Source organism: Malus sylvestris, chromosome 16, assembly GCF_916048215.2.
Source record: "Malus sylvestris chromosome 16, drMalSylv7.2, whole genome shotgun sequence".
Taxonomy (NCBI): Eukaryota; Viridiplantae; Streptophyta; class Magnoliopsida; order Rosales; family Rosaceae; genus Malus; species Malus sylvestris.
In genome coordinates, this window is record NC_062275.1 from 22,275,189 (window position 1) to 22,298,406 (window position 23,218).

Here is a 23,218-nt window from a genome sequence, read left to right on the forward strand (position 1 = left end):
CTCATCCGTAGTTCACTTCATACAGACTTGGAAAAGGTCTTGGAAGACTTTCTTTCACTATTGATGAATGTTGACTTTGAATGATGACTTGCTTTCACTATTGATCAATAGTGAAATTTGTTGGAATAATTGTTGCTTTTACTGTGGAAGAATATTTGCTACCATTACTATGGAAGCACGAGATGGCTGAATGAATGAATGACTTCAAACTTTGTTAGAATCGTTGGTGAGAATAATTTATGAATGCTTCCCATGGCAAATGACTGTGTTCACATGGTGACTTGACATCAGGACTAAAGTTTTCATATGGCTTTAAGAAAATGGGTCCTGGGAATCCTAGTAGTCGGCCCACTTAGTTGACTGTGTTTTGGCTTGCTGAGTTGGATGGTTGCTGTGAGGATGTGTCTGAAGATTCACAGTCTATGGCTTATTCGTCTTCAATATAGAGCATCACTGCTTCTGCAAGTAATTGTTATGTTAAATTTTCAAGCTAAGTGGCTTTATTTTTCTTTGAGCCTAACGATTAGGTAAACTTGACTGTTCCTTTAAGGGACGAAGATGGACTAATGTCTGATAATGATTGTTCAGGGGTGACTGGCAGTGATGGTTGTGCCAGAATGACTGGGAATGGAGTAATGGGAAAATCGGTGAGGACCTGACTGATGGTCTTCTAATGGTTGAATTTCCCACCACTTGACTGATCTGGCTTTGTAAACTTCACCTGTTTCAACTTTATAATTCCACTTCAAGATCCATGGGACTTTGTACTTGGCCATGAATATTGGGAGAAGTGTAATTCTGTAGTTGAAGTGGCTTCTGTCAAATTTTTGTTGGAAACTGGCAAATAGAACATGCATAAGTTCTTCTGGTAGGAGATTGGTTGTTAGGTCGTGGAATGACTAAAATCTTCTGTTTAATGGAGAAAGATGTTAGTCCATACATCAATGTAATCAAAATAATTGTAATGGTTGTTGGGAATAAGGATATATTGGGTATGAAGAGGTTTGGTTTTGTAAAGGGGGATTCCCTAATCTGATTCTGTTAAAAACCTTCCAATGTAAAGAGAATGGTAGAGGATTATGTTTTCATGGGTTTTGCTGTAGAGAGGTTTGATTGAAATGGACTCAATTTCACTGAGGATGACTTGATAGTATTTCAGTGTTTTATGTAGTTTTGTAGGATGATAATGGAAATTAGGTGGAAAGACTGTTTTGGCTAATTTTTATGGTGCTTATTCTTGATTGAGATTGAAAGGGATACTGAAAAGATATTCACTGGGGTTTTTCTTGACATATGGTGATGTTTTGGTATAATTGACTGGTTGGGATGATGATGATTGGTATGTTGGGGTTGAATAAGGGTCATATTAACTGAGGCCGTTTGATAATTGGGATGTGGTGATTGATAGTTTGGCTTAAGGTTTCCTGTCGTGGAACCTAAAGGAGTGAATCGGTTGGTAATGGCTAAGGCTGATGAAGAATCTGGGCTTGATTCTTGTTTGACTGGTGGTGGTGGTAGAGTGGCTGGAAACCTCCTCTGATCAGGTATTCTTGTTGTCATTCTTCCCCTGCAAAAATTCTCTAGTTAGGAAATTAGGGATGCAATTTTGACTACCTTTGATGTATTCGATTTCAAAATCAAAAATACTTAATATAGCTTGCCATCATGCAAAAATCTGTTTTGATGCAATGTTTTGAACATCTTTTTGTAAAACATGTTTCGCAGATTTGTAATCGACTCTGACTAAAAACTTTTGATTTAATAAATCATCTTGAAATTTGCTAATGCATAATACTATAGATAATATTTCTTTCTTAATAGTACTATAATTACTTTGTGCTGGATTCCATACTCCTAAATGGACACAAACAATTTGTTCAAGGGATTCGAAAGAAATTAACTGTTTTAGAATACCTCCGTAACCAATTTCAGAGGCATCAGTTTCAACAATTTTGAATGAATTGGGAGTTGGAATGCCAAGACAGGGCAAAGTCTTAACATGTGATTTGATTTGTTTCACTATGGAAGTATGAGTATTTGACCATGATGAGGGATTTTCTTTTAGACAATTAAACAAGTGTTTGCATTGTTGTCTAAGATGTGGATAAAATTATGTAACATAATTTAAAGATCCTAGAAATCTTTGTAATTGGGTTTTGTCAATGATTTCATCTCGAAACTTATCTGCAAATTGAATTACTCTATCTATTGGTTGAATGGTTGACTGGTGGATATTGTATCCTAAAAACCTAATTTTGGTTTGGAATAACTTAATTTTGGTTGTTGAGACAACTAATTAGCTTGACTTAATTATCCTAGCTAATATGTTTAAGTGTTTCCAATGCTCATCTATCGATTTGGAATAAATGAGAACATCATCAATATAAACAATTGAAAAATGAATGTATTGATTAAATATTTCGTTCATAATATTCTGAAACTCACTGGGTGCATTCTTAAGACCGAATGGCATTCCATTACATTCATAATGACCAAAAGGAGTGACAAATATTGTTTTGTATTTATCATCCTCATGAATTTGTATTTGCCAAAATCCAGACTTCATGACAAATTTTGAGAAAATTACAGCTTAACTAAGTCTCTTAATTAGATCTCTTTTGTTGGGAATTTGATACTGTATCCATTCCAAGACTTCATTAAGAGGTTTGTAATTAATGACTAACTTGGGAGTTCCTTTTTCTAATTCAGCATTTTTCTGGACATAAAAAGCAAGACAAGACTAAGGTGATTTGCTTTTTCTAATGATTCCTTTATTGAGAAGTTCTTGGATTTCTTTTTTGCATAATTCTATAACTTATTGACTCATTTGGATTGGTCTGGCTTTTGTTGGTATTTTCTTTTCATTAAATTCCTTATTGTAAGGAAGTCTAACAATGTGTTGTTTTCTATGCCAAAAAGCGTTGGGAATATCCGAACAAATTTCATTAATAAGTTTCTTTTGAAAATTGTCAATGCTTTGTAACAAAGATTTGTTTGTTAATTATTCTTCAATTCTTTTGTAATTAATTTCTTCTTTTAAGAAATTAATTTGTTGTGATTTTTTGGTAATTAAATTGATGGTTTTTGAGATGCTATCTTTTTGTAATTGTCTTAATTTTTTTAGATCTGTTTCCATGCAGAACTCAAATGTGATTTTTTGTCCTAACATTCTGGTGGTTATACGATTATGGTGTACCTTAAAAGGATATAGGAGAGCTATGAAAGGGAGACCTAGAATGACTAGGTCTAAAATATTTTTTATCAAAACAAATGGAGTTTTAAAGCCAACACTGTTTTGACAAACATGAATTTTTGGGATTCATATTTTAATTGCATTGATGACTGATTTGCAGCACTAAGAATTTCTGTTTATTTATAAAAATACTTAGTGGGAATTAAACCTTCTTGGCTACAATTCAAGTCTGCACCTGAGTCAATTAAGGCAATTATTTCTAACTGGAAGTGTTATTCGCACTTCAAAAATCTCATTCTACACTCCTCGCAAGTGTATTTTTCTTTCCTAATACAGAAAGTTTGGAGTGTAGAATGAGAATTTTGGAGTGCTAGTAACAATTCCCTATATATACATATATGATGGATATATATATATATATACATGTATATATATGTATATATATGTATATATGTTAGATCCCACATCGCCCAGGGGAGTGGATCCTCTATGCCTTATATGTACATGCTCACCTCCATATAGCACGAGGCCTTTTGGGAGCTCACTGGCTTCAGATTCCTTAGGAACTCCGAAGTTAAGCAAGATCGCATCGAGAGCAATCCCAGGATAGGTGACCCTAGGGAGTTCTCGTGTGAGTTCCCAAAAACAAAATTCGTGAGGGCGTGGTTGGGGCACAAAGCGGACAATATCGTGGTACGGCAGAGTCGAGCCTAAGATGTGGTGGACCCCGGATCAAGATGTGACAATATATATATATACCATGTATGTTTCCTCCACACATATAATCCATAATATTAGTCTGCACACCTAGTATGCACACCCATTCTACACGTCTAGTCTACACACATGGTATCTCTGCACACTTTTTCCAATTGTGGGACGATAAAATTTGGTTTCGACTCATGGGCCAATACCAATCATCCAAATAGATAATTGTGTAAGATGAGCTGTGATGGGCAGACTAAAGAGGAAAGCCCACAAGAAACATGTTGACTCCTTTCTCACTCGTGCATGGGAAGGGAAACATGTCAGACGTTGCACGAAGAGTTTGGAAAATGGAGAATGAGGTAGATAACCACGTCCACTACGGAGGACCGCTAAGGAAGAGGGAGAAAGGGACATGTCGTGTTACTTCTTCTCCAAGCGTCGTAGTCCTATAAATATGGAGAAGAGTCAAAGAGCAAGGTACGCAAACAAAACCTCAAACTAGAGAACATAAATACAATTAACTGACTTGAGCGTTGAAGTATCTCTTGCAGGTACCCCCTCTTAGACGAAGCTTCAGAGAAAGATCGTTCGTGGATGCCTCTTACGAGGGATTTGGTGAACGTGAGGATTACGGTCAACAAATCTGTGCAGGTATTTCTTCATGTAAGAAATTTCGCTCTAACAATTGGTGTCGTCTGTGGGAACAGAAAAAAATCAAGTTACAAACATGATTGAATCCACACAAGAAGTTATGAATCCTTTCGAAGACGCACAAAATTGATCAGGGCAGGCGAGGTCTCAATCCCAAAATAGTGAACCCAGTCCCACCATGGAATAATTTAGAAAACTAACAAAGGAATTACGTGCAACAAAAATGACAGCAGAAGAAGCATTGAAGAAGGCTGAGGCGAGAAACACAATGGAAGATGTGACCGGCACCAAGAGATTGTGCAAAAGAAGAAGATAAGAAAAGCAGCTCCAATAACGCGCCATCCAGCAACCGCGTTGAGGCAATGAAAAATCAGGGGGAAGATGATCACAAGGAAAAAGGATCGAAGAAGATAAAGGATGTCAATCTGCGAGAGAAAACTGAAAACAAATTGTGAAAGGATAAAAGCATCAAAACTTGCCTTAGAAGTGGCCAGAGGGATCTGTAACTCGCCATTCACAAAGGACATCTTGAAAGCTAAGAAACCTAGCAAGTTTACCTAACTAAAGTTCAAGCTATTTGAAGGCACAACTGACCCCGTCAAGCACATTTACCACTTCCAATAGCAGATGGCACTTGAAAGAGACGATGAGGTCCTCTAATGTAAGTTGTTCCCCTCAAGCCTTTTGGGATCATCTTTAACATGGTTTAAACAACTGAAACCGAAGTCTATTGGAAGTTTCACGAAGCTTTGTGAAGCATTTATATCTCAAAATATCTGCAATTGAAAGCCAAGAAAAGATACTACAATCTTGTTCAACACCAAACAAAATATTGGCGAAAGCCTTAAAAGCTACATGACTAGGTTCATGGAAGAAATGTCAACCCTAGAAGAATGTAATTTTCACACTGCATTTTTGGCAATCCGAGAACGGGTGTTGCCTAGAACGAAGATGCGTAGGTCATTAATCGAAACTTCGCCCCTTGACATGAGGGAGGTGATGGCCCAAGCTGATGGAATCATCAGACTAGAAGAAGAAGAACTTATTCAATCAAAGTAAGCCACCGCCACTATTGTTGCATCCCCAACGAGTACTACCATGCCTATCTTGAAACCCACAACTTAATCAAGGCAAGAAGAAAGATTGTCACATGATTCGAAAGATGGGTTTGGTGAAAGATTGCCCACACACCAAGATGACGATGAGCTTGGCCAAAATTTTCCATTACAACAAGGGAATGGGAATCTCTTGTGCACCAGCATCGATTTGAGTGTTGTTAGAGAAGCGAGACAGGAACAAGATGTGTGCTCATCACGACGACTTTGGTCATACCATTAACGATTGTCGAAGCCTGAGGAACCAAATGGAAGCTATGCTGAAGAAAGGGATGTTGTCACAGACTCACAGTCGAGAGACGAACATAAGAGCAACTAAGGACTTAAAGCAATAATAGGAAACATCGGAGCAGAAGAAAGGCTATTGGATATCAATGCTATACATGGTGGACCCCAACCCCTTAAAGGACGCGAGGCATGCTCTTAGTCATAAAGGCAAGAAGCCAAGAAGTCTAGATGAGTGCACAACATAACATCAGCCCCTGAAGCTTCCAAAGCATTAAAGAATCTAGAGTCATCTCCTTTAGCCAAAAAGACCTTGAAGGGATTCAATTCCCTTACAATGATGCATTGGTCGTGACCCTACGCGTTGCTAATCAAAAGTGAAAAGAATAATCATTGATGGGGGGAGCATCATTGATGTTCTATTCTAGAGCACCTTTAGGATGATGAAATTGGACGAGAAAGAGATAAGGCCAAATACAACTCTCATTTATGTGTTTGAAGGAACTAAAGTCCGACCTATTAGAGATGACAATTTAACAATGAGATGACAGAATTTGGAGCAGATGTTCCAAAGTTGGAGAAGTGCAAGTGATGACAGAATTTAACTGGGCAGGAAATTATGAAACATGTTGAAACCAAGGTAATTGACACATAAATATGTATAGGCTTTTTAGCCAAAATGGTCCCTAAGATTTGCATAACACATCACTTTCATCCCTGAGATTGAAAATCAATATAAATGGTCCCTAAGATTGTCCACCATCCATTATTTTGGTCATTCGTTAAAAACTCCGTTAAGTGTCCCAGAGCTTTTGGCCAGAAGCTTGGGCAACTTTCAAAACTTCGTAACTCAATCGTTTCTTAACCAAATTCGACCCATAATGTATCACAACGAAGATAGAAAAGTGTAGAATAAGATTATAACTATTTGGAAGCCCAATGGTTTCCGGAGATGGCCGGAAAATAGCCTGAAATATGACTGGTCCGAGAGAAAACTGGATCACTCGCCGAAAACTGGGCAAACTTTAAACGTTCATAACTTATTCAATACTTAACAAAATCGAGTGATTGAAAAACAAAAATCATACTTCTCAATGAGACGAAGAGAATGGTACCTTTTTTATGGCTAATTCGCAGTGGTTTGGCTGAAAAATGGCTCAAAATTGGCTAACTCGAGATCAAGACAACCACTTTCGAGCATTTTTCGGCCAAACCATGGCGATTTAGTCATCAATAAAGTTACCATTCTCAATAAGTATGATTTTCATTTTTGAATCACTCAATTTCGTTGAGTATTGAAGAAGTTATGAACGTTTAAAATTTACCCAGTTTCCGACGAGTTTTCCAGTTTTCCCGCGAACCAGTCACATTTCAGACTATTGTCCGACCATCTCTGGTAACCATTGGGCTTTCAAATAGCTATAATCTTGTTCTACACTTTCTTATCTTCATTTTGATATATTATGGGTCGAATTTGTTTAAGAAACGATTGAGTTACAAAGCTTTGAAATTTGCCCAAATTTTCGGCCAAGAGCTTCGAGACACTTAACGGAGTTTTTAATGAAATGACCAAAATAATTGATGGTGGACAATCTCAGGGACCATTTCTATTGATTTTCAATCTCATGGACCAAAGTGATGCGTTATGCAAATCTTCGGACCATTTTGGCTAAAAAGCCATATGTATATATGCATGTGCATAGAGAGATATATATATATATATATATATATATATATATATATATATACATATATATGTATGGAAAAAGTGTGTGCAGAGATACTCATGTCGGTGTGAAAAGATATGCACATATATTGTTAGAGATTTCAATAATATATATGGGGCTGTTTGAAGGGAAGTTGGGTTATTGACCCAACAATTATATCTTTTCGAAGCATTGCAACTTTTTGCTAACAAAGATACCCATTGGGCATCTGACCGCATGTTTTACAACATATATGATGTTTGGGTAATTGGTGTTTTGTATCAGATACTATTGCAATGAGTTGTATCGCATGATGAAAAGACATACTCAAACCAAAGGATGTGTCTAACGGGTGTAAATCTCTTTATATATATTGGTAACATTAGTAGAAGAGATACAATTTCAGAAATTTATTTCTACATTTCTTGCTCTCTCTCTCTCTCTCCATCATATTCATACAATTTCTTTCTAGTTATTTCTACAAGAATATAATTCGGTTTTGCTACTCGAATATTTCATACTTTGTTGTATTATGGAAGTGATTTGCCAAGAACCCTATAGCAAACTCAATCGAGTGGGGGCAAATAACACTTTAAGGAAACGATTCAAGTCATACCTCAAAGTCATCATTTGGATTATTCTCTATATTTCTACATTTATTCTAATGATAGGAGCATATTTATGCGCCGTAGTTAGCTAGTTCTTATGCATTTTCGTTATGTTTTCTTAGTTAAAGTTGTCTTTTAAGCTAGTTTTATGTGTTTTCAGGTTTTAAGGGCAAAGCATATAAAAATATGCAATTTGGAGTATTTTAGAGCAAAATGGAGCTTGGAATGAATGTCACATATTTGGAGCCAAAGGTTTGGACGAATTTGAAGATTTGAAGATGATGATTCCTACTTGAACAAGGTTTCCTAGTTGAAGTAGGAAAGTGCTTACATGAAGAAGGTTTCATACTTGAAGTAGGAAAGTTAAACCTAAGTGGCCTTAAGTTCCAGCAACAAAGAAGTAATCCAAGTCAAAGAAGGAAAAGGAATCCAAGAAGAAGAAGGATTGACCAAGACAAGCTTTCCTAATCCTAATGCATAAAGATTTCAGCTACAAAAGGGATTTCTTTTCCTATTTGGAGACTTAAAACTTGATTTCTAGAAGCCTTATCCCTTCCTACAAAGGTGCCACACCTTATCCCTTGTTTTTCTAGAAATCAGCCACAAAACAACCTTTCTAGAAGGCCTTATCCCTTGTCCTACAAAAGTGACTCCCCAAACCTTTCTAGAACTTCTAGAAACCTGATTATTCCTTTCCCCCTTGGTTTCTAAAAGCCTTAGCCTTTTCCTTCAAGGATTGTGTGTTATTATCCTATACAAATTAGGCCTTTAAATCCTTTTCCTTTGCTACATAGGGGCTGTGAATTTCAACCTATAAATACCATCCTTTGCTGCACCATTTAGTCACCATCCTCTACCATATTTTTCTACATTCGTACATCCCTCAAACACACTCATCCTTCTAGTGCCGCAGATTGCAAGGAAGGAGAAAGAAGGAATAACCTGGTGCCGTGCCTATGCCCAAGCCTTGGGAGTGTTGGAGCGTTTCTAGGTGTTTTCTATCTTTGATTTCAATGTTTAATTTAAGTTATCTTTGTGTAATTGCGATTATTAGGAACTAAACCCCCCTTAGCTAGCTAAGGGGTTCTTCTCCACACATGTCACACTTGCATACAAAACGATTTCCAATTGCTTCTCAATAAACATTGAATCCCCAACACCCCAAGTTAATTAGATACGCTTAAATTAACTTTCAGATTTCCCTTAAGTCAATGAATTGGATGGAAAAAGCGCATCGCAACCAAATTATTCCTCAAAAGTTCCCTGCATGAAAGCGCATAATAGAGATACAATTAAAGATCATTACGTTCAATGGAAATCATAAGTATTGACAAGGCACTCGTAACTATGAAAGCGCATGATACTTATGCCAAGAATTTACTTAACACGATTGTGATCAACAACCTTTACTACTTGTGAATATAAGTTCATAACGATTAGGTGAAAATCCCTTACATCCTAGCATTAGATTTATGCATGAAAATTAAGTGTGCACTCTCAACCAACACACACAAATCAGTTTAATTCGAATAGATAAGCAAATTGAATCCACAACTTATGAAACGCAATTAGAAGTAATCAAATCATATAGCAAGCATAAACATGGTTTCGAATCCCCCCTAGCCAAGGGGGGTTTAGTTCCTCATAATCGCAATTACACAAAGATAACTTAAATTAAACATTGAAATCAAAGATAGAAAACACCTAGAAACGCTCCAACACTCCCAAGGCTTGGGCATAGGCACGGCACCAGGTTATTCCTTCTTTCTCCTTCCTTGCAATCTGCGGCACTAGAGGGATGAGTGTGTTTGAGGGATGTACGAATGTAGAAAAATATGGTAGAGGATGGTGACTAAATGGTGCAGCAAAGGATGGTATTTATAGGCTGAAATTCGCAGCCCCTATGTAGCAAAGGAAAAGGATTTAAAGGCCTAATTTGTATAGGATAATAACACACAATCCTTGAAGGAAAAGGCTAAGGCTTTTAGAAACCAAGGGGGAAAGGAATAATCAGGTTTCTAGAAGTTCTAGAAAGGTTTGGGGCGTCACTTTTGTAGGACAAGGGATAAGGCCTTCTAGAAAGGTTGTTTTGTGGCTGATTTCTAGAAAAATAAGGGATAAGGTGTGGCACCTTTGTAGGAAGGGATAAGGCTTCTAGAAATCAAGTTTTAAGTCTCCAAATAGGAAAAGAAATCCCTTTTGTAGCTGAAATCTTTATGCATTAGGATTAGGAAAGCTTGTCTTGGTCAATCCTTCTTCTTCTTGGATTCCTTTTCCTTCTTTGACTTGGATTACTTCTTTGTTGCTGGAACTTAAGGCCACTTAGGTTTAACTTTCCTACTTCAAGTAGGAAACCTTCTTCATGTAAGCACTTTCCTACTTCAACTAGGAAACCTTGTTCAAGTAGGAATCATCATCTTCAAATCTTCAAATTCGTCCAAACCTTTGGCTCCAAATATGTGACATTCATTCCAAGCTCCATTTTGCTCCAAAAGGCTCCAAATTGCATCTTTTTATATCTTTTGCCCTTAAAACCTGAAAACACATAAAACTAGCTTAAAAGACTACTTTAACTAAGAAAACATAACGAAAATGCATAAGAACTAGCTAACTACGGCGCATAAATATGCTCCTATCAAATTCCCCCACACTTAGCTTTTGCTAGTCCTCGAGCAAAACAAAGAAACAAGAGAAAAACGAAACGAAACACAATAATCAAAACATAACCTAAACCTTCTAACGTTTGCCTTAGGGATTTCCAATGCACATGACATATTAAAAATCATCATTCCCACAGATTTTAGTCATCTTCACACTTAAGCACATACTTAATCATAGTCACCACATATTAGTTCACATTTAACCCATTAAAACGATGTTTTGAATGTAATAACATGCCTTAGAGAATTTGCTCAATTCCTTACAAGATATGCACTCAATTTTCACTTAGATTTTCTAAGTACACACCCTATACTAGTTATATGTGAGAAGATTGATGTAAACATGAAAACGAACGCTCACATATATGTATAACAAAGAAAGCAATTTCCGGAGTTAATAACATGTATATAAATATGATCTCATGAATGGAATGCTACTACTTAGATACGAGAACCATGGACACCATATGCTTATACCAATTCTAAACTCCACAAATTGAAACACACAACACTCAAGATTAAAGTCAAGGGTTGTAACGGGGCTTGGGGTATTGGCTAACAAAGAACGGATAGGGATAAACAAAGGTTCTTTAAGCAATAGCAAGCAAAGCAATGAAATCGAAGCTTAGAATTCACTTTAGAATGCAGAAATCAACTCTTAAACACAAGGGAAGATTCATGAAATACTTAGGGTCAAATACAATGTTTTGGACCCTTTCTTCAACAACCAACACTTTAAAGCTCTTTTCACATCTTTTTCAACTCTTTTTCATACTTTTCACAACTTTTCTTTTTTTTTCTTTCTATTTTCCACGAATTTTTTTTTCTTTTTCTTTTCTAACTCGTGCCTCATTAGAGATTTTGGCACACACACACATCAAATTCCCCCACACTTGTTTTCTGCAATACCATGATCAAAAGGAATTCATCTTGAGTCATGCTTAACTATGCTTCAAGAACAAGGGTATGGATGGTCCTAATCTAGGCTAGGTGAGGATAATATGGTTTAACAAAGAACATAGGCTACACAAGGCTCAACGGGGTTAAAACCTACAAAACAATTGAACATGGGGGACACGGCAATTTGGCTTAAGTGGTGGTTACTACACAACTTCATCTTGAATATGTGTTATGCAAATCAATAGCATGCTTTGAATGAAATGGGCACGAGTTCTAGTGTTTGGAACTAAATGATGAAACGCCTTCTAAGTAGCAACCAAGCAAAGAATAATGAGATCATGCAACGACTTTAGAAAACAATAATGCACAGATTTTAACTCTCCAAATAAACGTTTAGGCTCAAGTCTCACAAGGTTGTAGCGTTAGTTTGAGTTCCTTCCTTCAAGCATGTTACAAAAGCTAATTTTTTTCCTTTATGATTACATGTGAATTCATAAGTTATAACCACAACCAAGCATAAACCAAAGAGTAAATCAAACTTCCATCCATGTTTATAACTCTTTTTAACAGTCATGCAATTAAAAACCGAATCCTCATCATTGTGTTAGAAGGTACCCTAAGACACAAACAACTACACAAAACAACTTTAAAACGACTCTTTTTGGTTTTTTTTTCAAAACAATTTTTCAAATTTTTTCTGGGATTTTCGGATTTTTATGTAAACCACACTAAAATGCCTAAAAACAACAAGGAACAACATTGGAAATTATGGGTGATACAACCCTACAAATTTGCATCAAAACACATTGGTTACCCCCCCACACTTAAATTAAACATTGTCCTCAATGTTTCAAGCATAAACTAACACAAATAACAAACCAACAAACAAACAGTAACTAACATAATAAACATGGCAGAAATGAAATAAACAACAAAGAGAAGGGTTTAGGAACGCAAATCTGGAATTGGAGTGATTCCTAGGTCTTCCTTTGTTGAATGCATGGGTTGCCTCCCAAGAAGCGCTTTCTTTAACGTCTTGTAGCCGGACGATGCTCCATTGAAGCTTTATGGAACCCCACGGCAGGGAGGGGTGCTTCCTTTACAACCTGTCCTATGAACCAGTTCCTGCTTTAGATCTTTGAATGGAAGGGGATAATGATCCTTCCTGATTTTGATGTTTTGCTTCCTTAAATCAGCATGAACTCTTCCACCACGTCGAATACGATTAGGTATCTACACCATACAAGGTAACAACTTATTAGTTGAAATGGGAATCGAAATTGGAATAGGTGGCTTACCTATGTACGGCAAAGAAGTGGTAGCACAATGAATAGATGCACAAGGGGTGCTTTCGGCCAGATTTGGTGATTTCAAGGTTGGGGCCGTGCACCCCTTGTTGTTCACTCCAATTCCTTCCTCGATGGTGGTTCGAGGTACATTCTTCTTGATTAGTGTTGAACATTCATGCCCTATATATTCAATTACATTAATGGCACAACAAGAACGAACAACATTAGGAGTCTCAATAAATTCAGAAACTTTAAAACTAATCATGTCACCACCAAATGCCATAGTGACCTCTCCTTTGGCCACATCAATCTTGGTTTGAGCCGTTTTCATGAAAGGTTGTCCAAGTAAGAGTGGTGATGGTGGAGAGTGGCCTGAATCCTCCATATCGAGCCGTTTTCATACAATTTCTTTCTAGTTATTTCTACAGGAATATAATTCGGTTTTGCTACTCGAATATTCCATACTTTGTTGTATTCTGGAAGTGATTTGCCAAGAACCCTATGGCAAACTCAATCAAGTGGGGGCAAATAACACTTTAAGGAAACGATTAAAGTCATACCTCAAAGTCATCATTTGGATTATTCTCTATATTTCTACATTTATTCTAACAACCTTAAAGTGTTATTTTCATCATGGAGAACAAGTCTAATAACATCATTTTGAAGATTATCAATCAAGATGTTTACAAGTTAGACAAATTTGATGGATCAAACTTCACCCGATAGAAGGAAAAGATGCGTTTCATGCTTACTGTTCTAAATGTCATATATGTGTTGGACCCGAAATTGGAGCCTATTCGTGAACCAAGTGACAAAGACTCGGACAAAATAGTTGCCGATTGAAAGAAGCGTGAAGAAGATGAAATGGTATGTCGAGGACACATCTTGGGCACATTATCTAATCGCTTATATGACCTGTACGCATACATTCAATCTCCAAAGGAAATTTGGGAAGCTCTTGAACACAAGTACACAACGGAGAAAATAGGTATTGATAAATTTTTAATGTTCAAATATTATGAGTTCACTATGTTTGATAACAAACCCATCCTAGACCAAGTTCATGAGTTATTGGTTTTGGTCTCAAAGCTTCGTGAATTTAAAATAGTTATTCCGGATCCTATGATAGTTGGGGCTATTATGGTAAAATTACCCCAAACATGGAATAATTATAGAAAGAAACTTCTACACATGGTGGAAGAAATTAGTTTGGAGGATTTGCAAAAGGGTATTCAAATTGAAGAAGAAACTCGAAATCATGATAAGAATTTTGCAAATCAAGATTTCTCCAAAGATCACATTGTCGAAGGAAACAAATACAAAAAGAACTTCAAAGTCAAAATCGACAAAGGGAAGTTTAAGAAAACCAATTCCAACAACAATCAAAAGAATGCAAATGGTGTCTGCTACCATTGTGGAAAGAAAGGCCATTACATTCGTGATTGTAGACACAGAAAAGCAAGTGAGGAATATGCCAATAAGACCAATAGCACAATATGGTGGAAAATTATGGAATTGATAACATCGTTGCAATGGTATCAATGATGCATATTGGCATGATTACCGAACTAAATATGGCAACGGCAATAAAATCATCTGATTGGTGGCTCGACTCAGGGGTTACTGTACATGTGTGCAATGATAAGGCATAATTCAAGATATATGAAGCATCAACGGACAATGAAGAGGTTTTAATGGGGAATCATAATTCTGCCAAAGTTCTAGGAAAAGGAACAGTTGTACTTCAGTTTTCTTCTGGGAAGAAATTGATGTTGCTTAATGTACTACATATTCCAGAAATTAGAAAGAATCTTGTGTCTGCAAATTTATTATGTAAGAACAGTATAAAGACTGTTCTAGAGTCCAACAAGTTAATAATGTCGAAAAATGGAATGTTTGTTGGGAAGGGATATTCTTGTGATGGGATGTTCAAACTAAGTATTAATAATAAAGTGAATTCTTCTGCTTATATTGTTGAATCTTCCTCTCATTTATAGCATTTACATTTAGCACATGTAAATTTTAGATCTTTAAAATACATGCGAACACTTGGTTTAATTGCTTGCAATGATGATTACAATGATAAATGTGAAACATGTATTCAAGCGAAAATAATTAATAAACCTTTTCCAACTGCTGAAAGAAATACAAATTTATTCGATTTAATACTTTCTGACATATGTGGATTTAATGGGGTTTTAACAAGAGGAGGAAAAAGATATTTTATCACATTTATAGATGATTGTTCTAAGTTCACTTATGTTTACTTATTGTCTAATAAAGATGAAGCTTTTGAGTGTTTTAAGAGCTATAAGGCTGAAGTTGAAAACCAAAAGGGAAGGAAAATTAAATGCCTTCGTAGTGATAGAGGTGGTGAATATTGTTCACATGAATTTGATATCTTTTGTGAAGAGCATGGTGTTGTACATCAAAGAACTGCACCCTATACACCACAACAAAATGGTTTGGCAAAAAGAAAAAATAGGACACTCACTAAAATGATTAATTCTATGATGATTAATGCTAATACTCCTAAATATTTATGGGGAGAAGCATTATTTATTGCATGCCATATACACAATAGAATTACATCTACGAAGACACATGTCTCACCATATGAAATTTGGAAATGAAGAAAACCAAATTTGTCATATTTGAGAGTATGGGGTTATGTATCCTTTTATAAGGCACTGGATCCTAAGAGATCCAAGTTGGGTCCAAGAGGAATTAAAAACATATTTGTAGGATATACAGAAAATTCAAAGGCATATAGGTTGCTTAATTTAGACTCAAATACAATAGTTGAGTCTAGAGATGTTGAATTTATAGAAAATAAATTTTATAACTACTACTCAGTGTCTGGAAAAGAGAATGATCAAACACCTTTCTCTAATCCGTCTACTAATCATTCACAAGGTGAGAAAACAAAACAATATGAAATTGTTGATGAACCAAAGAAAAGCCAAAGGGTAAGAAAAGAAAAGACTCTAGGCTCTGATTTTATTTCATCTCAATCTATTGTATTTTTAGTCGAATGAAAATAGAACAAAGGTTCTTAAGAAAATACCCATATTGTTCTTAAGGAAATAGAACAAAGGTTCCTAAAAGTCTAAGTGAAGCATTGACTTTAAGAGATGCAGCCTTTTGGAAAGAGGCTATAGATGATGAATTTGAATCAGTAATATCTAATCAGACATGGGTTTTAGTGGACTTTCCCCAATCATCAAAAGCAATAGGTTGTAAGTGGGTATTTAAAAGAAAATACAATACAGATGGGTCTATTCAGACATTTAAAGCTGCCTGGTTGCCAAAGGTTATAAGCAAAAAAATGGACTAGATTATTTCGATACATATGCACCAGTAGCTAGGCTCACATCAATTAGAATATTGTTTGCATTGGCATTTTTATATAATTTGCATGTGCATCAAATGGATGTGAAAACGACTTTTTTAAATGGTGATTTAGATGAAGAAGTCTATATGGAACAACCAAAAGGGTTTGTTCTCCCTGGGAATGAAAAGAAGGTTTGTAAATTAGTAAAGTCATTATATGGATTGAAGCAAGCATCAAAACAATGGCATGAAAAGTTTGATTTTGTCATTTTATTATATGGATTTAGACATAACAGTGCTGATAAATGCATATACTTTAAATTCACAAATGATTATGGTGTTGTTGTATGTTTATATGTCGACGACTTGCTAATTTTTGGTACAAACATGAAAGGTGTATCTGAAACTAAAGAGTATCTAAATTCAAAATTTAAGATGAAAGACTTGAATGAAGTAGAAACTATCTTGGGAATTAAAGTAAAGAAGCATAGTAGGGGTTACGCTTTGTGTCAGTCACATTATATAGAAAATTTGCTTCTTAAGTTTCAGTATCTACAAATAAAAGAAGCAAATACCCCTTATGACCTTAGTGAAGCTTTGCTTAATAATTCTGGTAGGTTTGTTGCACAGCTTGAGTATGCTAGTGTAATCGGAAGTTTAATGTATGCCATGCATTGTACCAGGCCAGATATCGCATTTGCAGTAAGCAAACTTTCTAGATACACTAGTCATCCAAGTATTGCTCATTGGAAAGCAATAAATAGAATTTTTGGTTATCTTAAAAGAACTATTAACCTGAGTTTAACTTACTCTGAGTTTCCAGCAGTACTTGAAGGTTATTCAGATGCAAGTTGGATAACAAGTGCTAATGATAATAAGTCTACATCAAGGTGGATTTTTACAATTGTCGGAGGAGCAATTTCTTGGGCTTCGAAGAAGTAAACATGTATAGCATATTCAACTATGGAATCTAAATTTATAGCATTAGCGGCAGCAGGTAAAGAAGCAAAATGGATTAGAAATTTATTATTGGAAATAGAGTTGTGGCCACAACCAATGCCATCCATTTCTTTATACTGTGATAGTGAGGCTACTTTGTCTAAAGCATACAATAAGGTATATAATGAAAACTCTAGACATATTAGTTTGAGACATGAATATGTCAAGCAATTAATAACTGATGGAGTTATTAATATTATTTATGTTAAATCAAGTAATAACTTGGCGGATCCGTTAACGAAAGTACTTTCAAGAGCTTTGGTAGTTAGTACATCTAGTGGAATGGGGCTAAAACCCTTTACTAAAAATTAGCCACCAATAATGGTAACCCGACTTTCTCTAGAACATCACTAGTTTAAAAGCTTAATGGGTTATAACAAGTTATCGATAAGTGGTTGTGAAAGCATTGAAAATTAATATATATAGCTCATTCCAGGATGATCAGTGCAAAACTGCTACGTTTAGGAGGATGAGTTAATCTCTTAATGAGGTTATTTGTAGTTATGTCTATAATAGCAGGGACATGGGAAGGAACCTCACCTATATGAACATAAGAAGTGGTGCCACTTCTATCAAGAGTTGGGTTTTCTCTTGTAAATGTTTATAAGCTAGGATGAAGCACAAAGCCATAATAGTGCTTAATTAGTTTAGAAATTTCTTTAAGGAAATAAGACATAGTCATGTGTGTAGTGATTCCGGTTTTAACATAAGAATAGTTGGTTTAAACTTAGGTCACCATCGCATTCGTTATAACTTTGAATTACTTACACTAATTAAAGGTTTAATTCGAAAGACACCTTTATTGTATGCATGATTATATCAGTATGCTTGTGTTAATTATAAGGAGAGAATTGTTAGTATATTATTTATCACATTATTGAAATTGGGAAGGATCATTAATATATATACAGGGCTGTTTGACGGGAAGTTGGGTTATTGACCCAACAATTATATCTTTTCGAAGCATTGCAGCTTTTTGCTAATAGAGATACCCATTGGGCATCTAACCGCATGTTTTACAACATATATGACCTTTGGGTAATTGGTGTTTTGTATCAAATATGTCTATTGGACATACTGCAATGAGTTGTATCCCATGGTGAAAAGACATACTCAAACCAAAGGATGTGTCTAATGGGTGTAAATCTCTCTATATGTATTGGTAACATTAGTAGAAGAGACACAATTTCAGAAATTTATTTCTATATTCCTTGCTCTCTTCTCTCTCCATCACATTCATACAATTTCTTTCTAGTTATTTCTAAGAGAATATAATTCAATTTTGCTATTGCATATTCCATACTTTGTTGTATCCTAGAAGTGATTTGCCAAGAACTCTTTAGCAAGCTCATTCGAGTGAGGGCAAATAACACTTTAAGGAAACGATTCAAGTCGTACCTCAAAGTCATCATTTGGATTATTCTCTATATTTCTACATTTATTCTAACATATGTGTGTGTGTGTGTGTTAAGTGTCGGTGTGCCTATATACATACATACATACATACATACATACATACATACATATATATGGAAAAGACTTGGTTGCCGAAAGATTCAGTAGCACCTCTTACTGCCAACCAATCATTGTTGGACATGTGTCCAAGTTGTGATTAAAAAATTCACAACTTGGACACGTTTCTAATCGTGATTGGTTAGCAGCAGGAGGTGCTGCTAAATCTTCAGCAGCCAAGTCTCGTTCTATATATATAGATGTAGGTGTGCAAACTAGACATGTTGACTAGGTGTGTAGACTAATATTATGAATTATATGTGTGTGGAGGAAACATATATGGTATATAAATATATATGTATGCACACGGGGATAGAGATTTATATAATATATATAAGTGTCAGACAATTTTCTTAGTCCATTTTCGTCAATCAATTTTCGTAAACTATGCGAAGGTGTCAGTCCATGTTCGTAAACTATGCGAAGATGTCAGTCCACGTTCGTAAATTATGCGAAGATGTTAGTTGATGTTCGTAAATTATGCGAAGAGTCAGTTGGCTTTCACAAGTTATGTGAAGAGTGTCATTCGACTTTCGTAAATTATGCGAAGAGTGTCAATCGACTTTCGTTAATTATGCGAAGATATCAGCTGGCATTCGTAAATTATGTGAATAGTGTCAACAAGTTATGTGAAGAGTGTCGTTTGTAAGTTATGCCAACCGTGTAAATTATGCGAAGGCAAGTTATGCCATTAGTGTCAATAGACTTTTGCAAGGTATACGAAGAGTGCTTTCGCAAATTACGGGAAGAAAGCTAGTAGAACATTCATAAGCAAACGAAATGGAAGTTTTGGTAAATTTACCTTTAATAAATTTGGCCTTAGCAAGAGGAGCTTAAAGTTTTAGCTTGGTTTAGAGAAAATAATTTCATGGCCTCATGCGATCAAAAAATTTAGTTTTCCCCTATTTTACATACGTAAAAAAAAAAAGGGAAAAAGGGGCAATGTGGGAAGATAAAATCTAGTTTCGACTCATGGACCAATACCAATCATTCAAAGAGATGATGTTGTGTAAGCAAAGTCGTGAAAGGCAAATTAAATAGGAAAGCCCACAAGAAACATGTTGACTCCTTACTCGTTTCTCACTCGCGCACGAGAATGGAAACGTGTCAAACGTTGCATGAAGAGTTCGGAAAAGGGAGAAGGAGATAGATAACTACCTCTACTATGGAGGACCACTAAGGAAGAGGGAGGGAGGGACATGTCGTGGTACTTGTTCTTCAAGCGTCATAGCCCTGTAAATATGGAGATGAGCTAGTCAAAGAGCAAGGTACGCAATCAAAACCCCAAACTACAGACCGGAAATTCAATTGACTAACTTGAGCATCGAAGTATCTATTGCAGGTACCCCGCCTAGACGAAGCTTCGAAGAAAGATTGTTCGTGGACGCCTATTACGAGGAATTTAGTGAACGTGAGGATTACGGTCAACAAATCTATGGAGGTATTTGTTCGTGTAGGAAATTTCCCTCCAACAAATCTACACCATAATCAAACCAAGCAAAGGAAAGAACAAAAAGAACGATACCAATATAAACCACCAAAACAAAGCCTTCATCTTTTTGGATATGAATTAAAATGCATAAATAATATAACTTTACATCTCCAATGCATCTTCAAATTTAACATACGAACACAATAAAACTAGGAAATATAATCAAATCAGACCGAAAACCACGAAGGCGATAAGGCAAGAAAATTGTAATTGACCTCCAATGGAAATGTAAGGAACTCTATGAGCACCAGAAATATAAAGAGCATCAGAGAGGACTCCATACAAGGGCTTGGCCGCCATGGGAAGGTTAGTAGAATGTTGCACGAGCTGTAATGTGGAGGGATGCATTTGGAGATTGTGAGCCATGTGGAAGTTCAGAGCCAGCCATGGAAAGCACCTGAAACCCTGCATCCAATACCCAAATCCACACAGAAACAACATTTGCTGCCTACCCAGTTGGGGAAATCGAAACCCACTCATTTCCTGATGGATCGTCATCGTCCGGTTGCTGCTTCTCCTGGTTTTTAAGTAAATAACTTGGGTTGCTGGGTTTAGGGATATGGGGTTTCTAAGCTAGGTTTTGGGTTGGATGGGTCTGAAGGGAAATAATGAGATTTATGTGGGATTTCTAGTGACTAGCATGCATATACAATTCAAAATTTATATACATTAGCAACAGAAGCATGTTATCACATAATATCAAAGCTATAGTCATGCAAATCCCCTTCAAGAAGCATAGGTTCATATATGATGCATCTAAGAAAATATTGAACAACAAAGTGAAGGTTTAGTTTTATACCTCTTGATCTAGACTTGAGACCAAGGATGGACCACCTTCAAGCTCTTTGTTCTTGGAACTCCTTGAGTCTAGCCTCCCTCCTAGCTTCCTCCACCTTGAAAGATTTAGAGCTCATTTCTCCTTTAGTCTCCAAAGTAGAAGACCCCTAAAGATCCACACCCACTAGTGTAGTGAGATGGATAATGGAATAACCAAAAGGATGAGAGATGATTAGCTTTCCCTCTTTTTGGTGGCTGGCTATAAGTGTGTTGAGAGAGAGAGACTTGTTTTTCTCTTTTGTGAAAAAGAACACACAAAACCCTAATGAAACTTTTCATTAAACTTTCTTTATAAATGTCAAAGAAGTGAGTGAACAACTTGACTCTCTCTCTCTCTCTCTTTGGTCAGCCCCTTTGTGTTTTTTGGGCTTTTATCAATTCAAGTCATCATATGCTTACATAAAAGCCCAATGGGTTTGGGCTTAATGGGCCCATATGAACCCAAACTTTTCTTTAAGTCCAAAACAATCTTTCATCACTTCTATGATTTCTTTAGACTTTCTAATTAATCATAACACTTAATTAATCCAATTAATTTATTCCATCATCCTTTAGTTGTCTCACCACAAGAGTGTTTCGGTGTACAATCATTTTAGGTTCTAATTAGCAAGGCAGTGAGGTGATTGGCACCAATCCAATTGATTTGTATTAATCCAATCACTTAGTGAATTAAAACTTACTTTCAATTCTCCTTCTTCTTTGATGACTACTTATTTAATCATCTATAAGAACTCACAAGCCATGAGTGACATCTAACCATATATCATGGCTACCCAAGCTAATGTAGAATTTGTTCGGATAACCTATTCAGTTGGAATTACAATGTAATTTGATCCTTCTCTAATACAATACTCACAATCACATTACTAGGGTATGGATATTTAATGTCAAACCCCTAATGTGATTATATCAAGTTATATGATTCTATTAAGTCGTATAGGAACGCTTTCCATCATTACGCTCGATACTTCGGCCGAAGATTCTTGAATCATATCTTAGAGTATCCATCCTCTCATAACGAGGATTAGAGATCTCTTGTTGATCATTCACATGCCTCTGAGAATAAATCACTGACCCCAACAATGCATAGAACACATCCAAGATGAGATGTGGTCACGTCTCATTATCAAATGATCAGCAACGTATCCCCAAGACAACTATGATGTCTCAGGTCAAAGAATTACTTACATTATTCCAACCCAGTAGAGTTACTTGATTGACATGTGAGTAGACCTCCATGCAAGTACTCTCATTTGATTGTGTTTAGTGAACTCATTCCCATAATGAGCACCTACATCCTTGTCTTAGTGTCACTACACGAATGGCATGAGACTTTCCATCATTCCCATTGGAAGGGGACATAATATGTACTGGTCTATGTATTGTCAGTGTCCCTCTAACAATCCTATGACCAAGAACCTTTTTGGACATCATGGTTATGTGAAGAAGGTCTCTGCAATCTAACATCATTAGATTACTTCTTCTATTGATCCATTGTCCATGGATTCACCTTTTAGGACGTATATCGTTTATTGAGATAGTCCTAATGAGTGACTTTGCCTTTTGATGTATTAGAGTTTTCCATACATATAGACATTGTCCTGAAAGGTTTCTTCCAAAGATTGACTTTCAGGGCATATCTCCAACAGGGTCCTGCTAGTTTTGGCGATGAAAACAAAGGATGCGTTCTGAGGGGAAAGGTGGTTGCTTTTATTGTGGGGGTTTTTGAAGAGATTGAAAGTGGTGATATCCATGGATTTTCAGAAGAAAATTATGAAGAAATCATGGTAATTACAAATTAATATTAATTGGGCACTTGGAAAATAAAAAATAAATGGAATGAAAGTTCCTATGATCGTATGGAGTTTTGATTGAAACAATGAGGAGGAAACGGAGGAGTGTGGCTACCTGTGACGGGAATATGAGTGGTACATCACATGTTTTTATATAAGTGGTTTGTATTTCTTAAGTTATTAACTTTTGAATACAT

At 36.1% G+C, this 23,218-nt stretch overlaps 1 pseudogene; it reads right to left on the bottom strand.

Annotated features, from left to right (window-relative positions):
* The window catches only part of LOC126608928 (probable folate-biopterin transporter 8, chloroplastic), a 32,522-nt pseudogene extending 9,508 nt beyond the window's left edge, over positions 1–23,014 (bottom strand).
* Between the last annotated feature and the right edge of the window lie 204 nt (positions 23,015–23,218).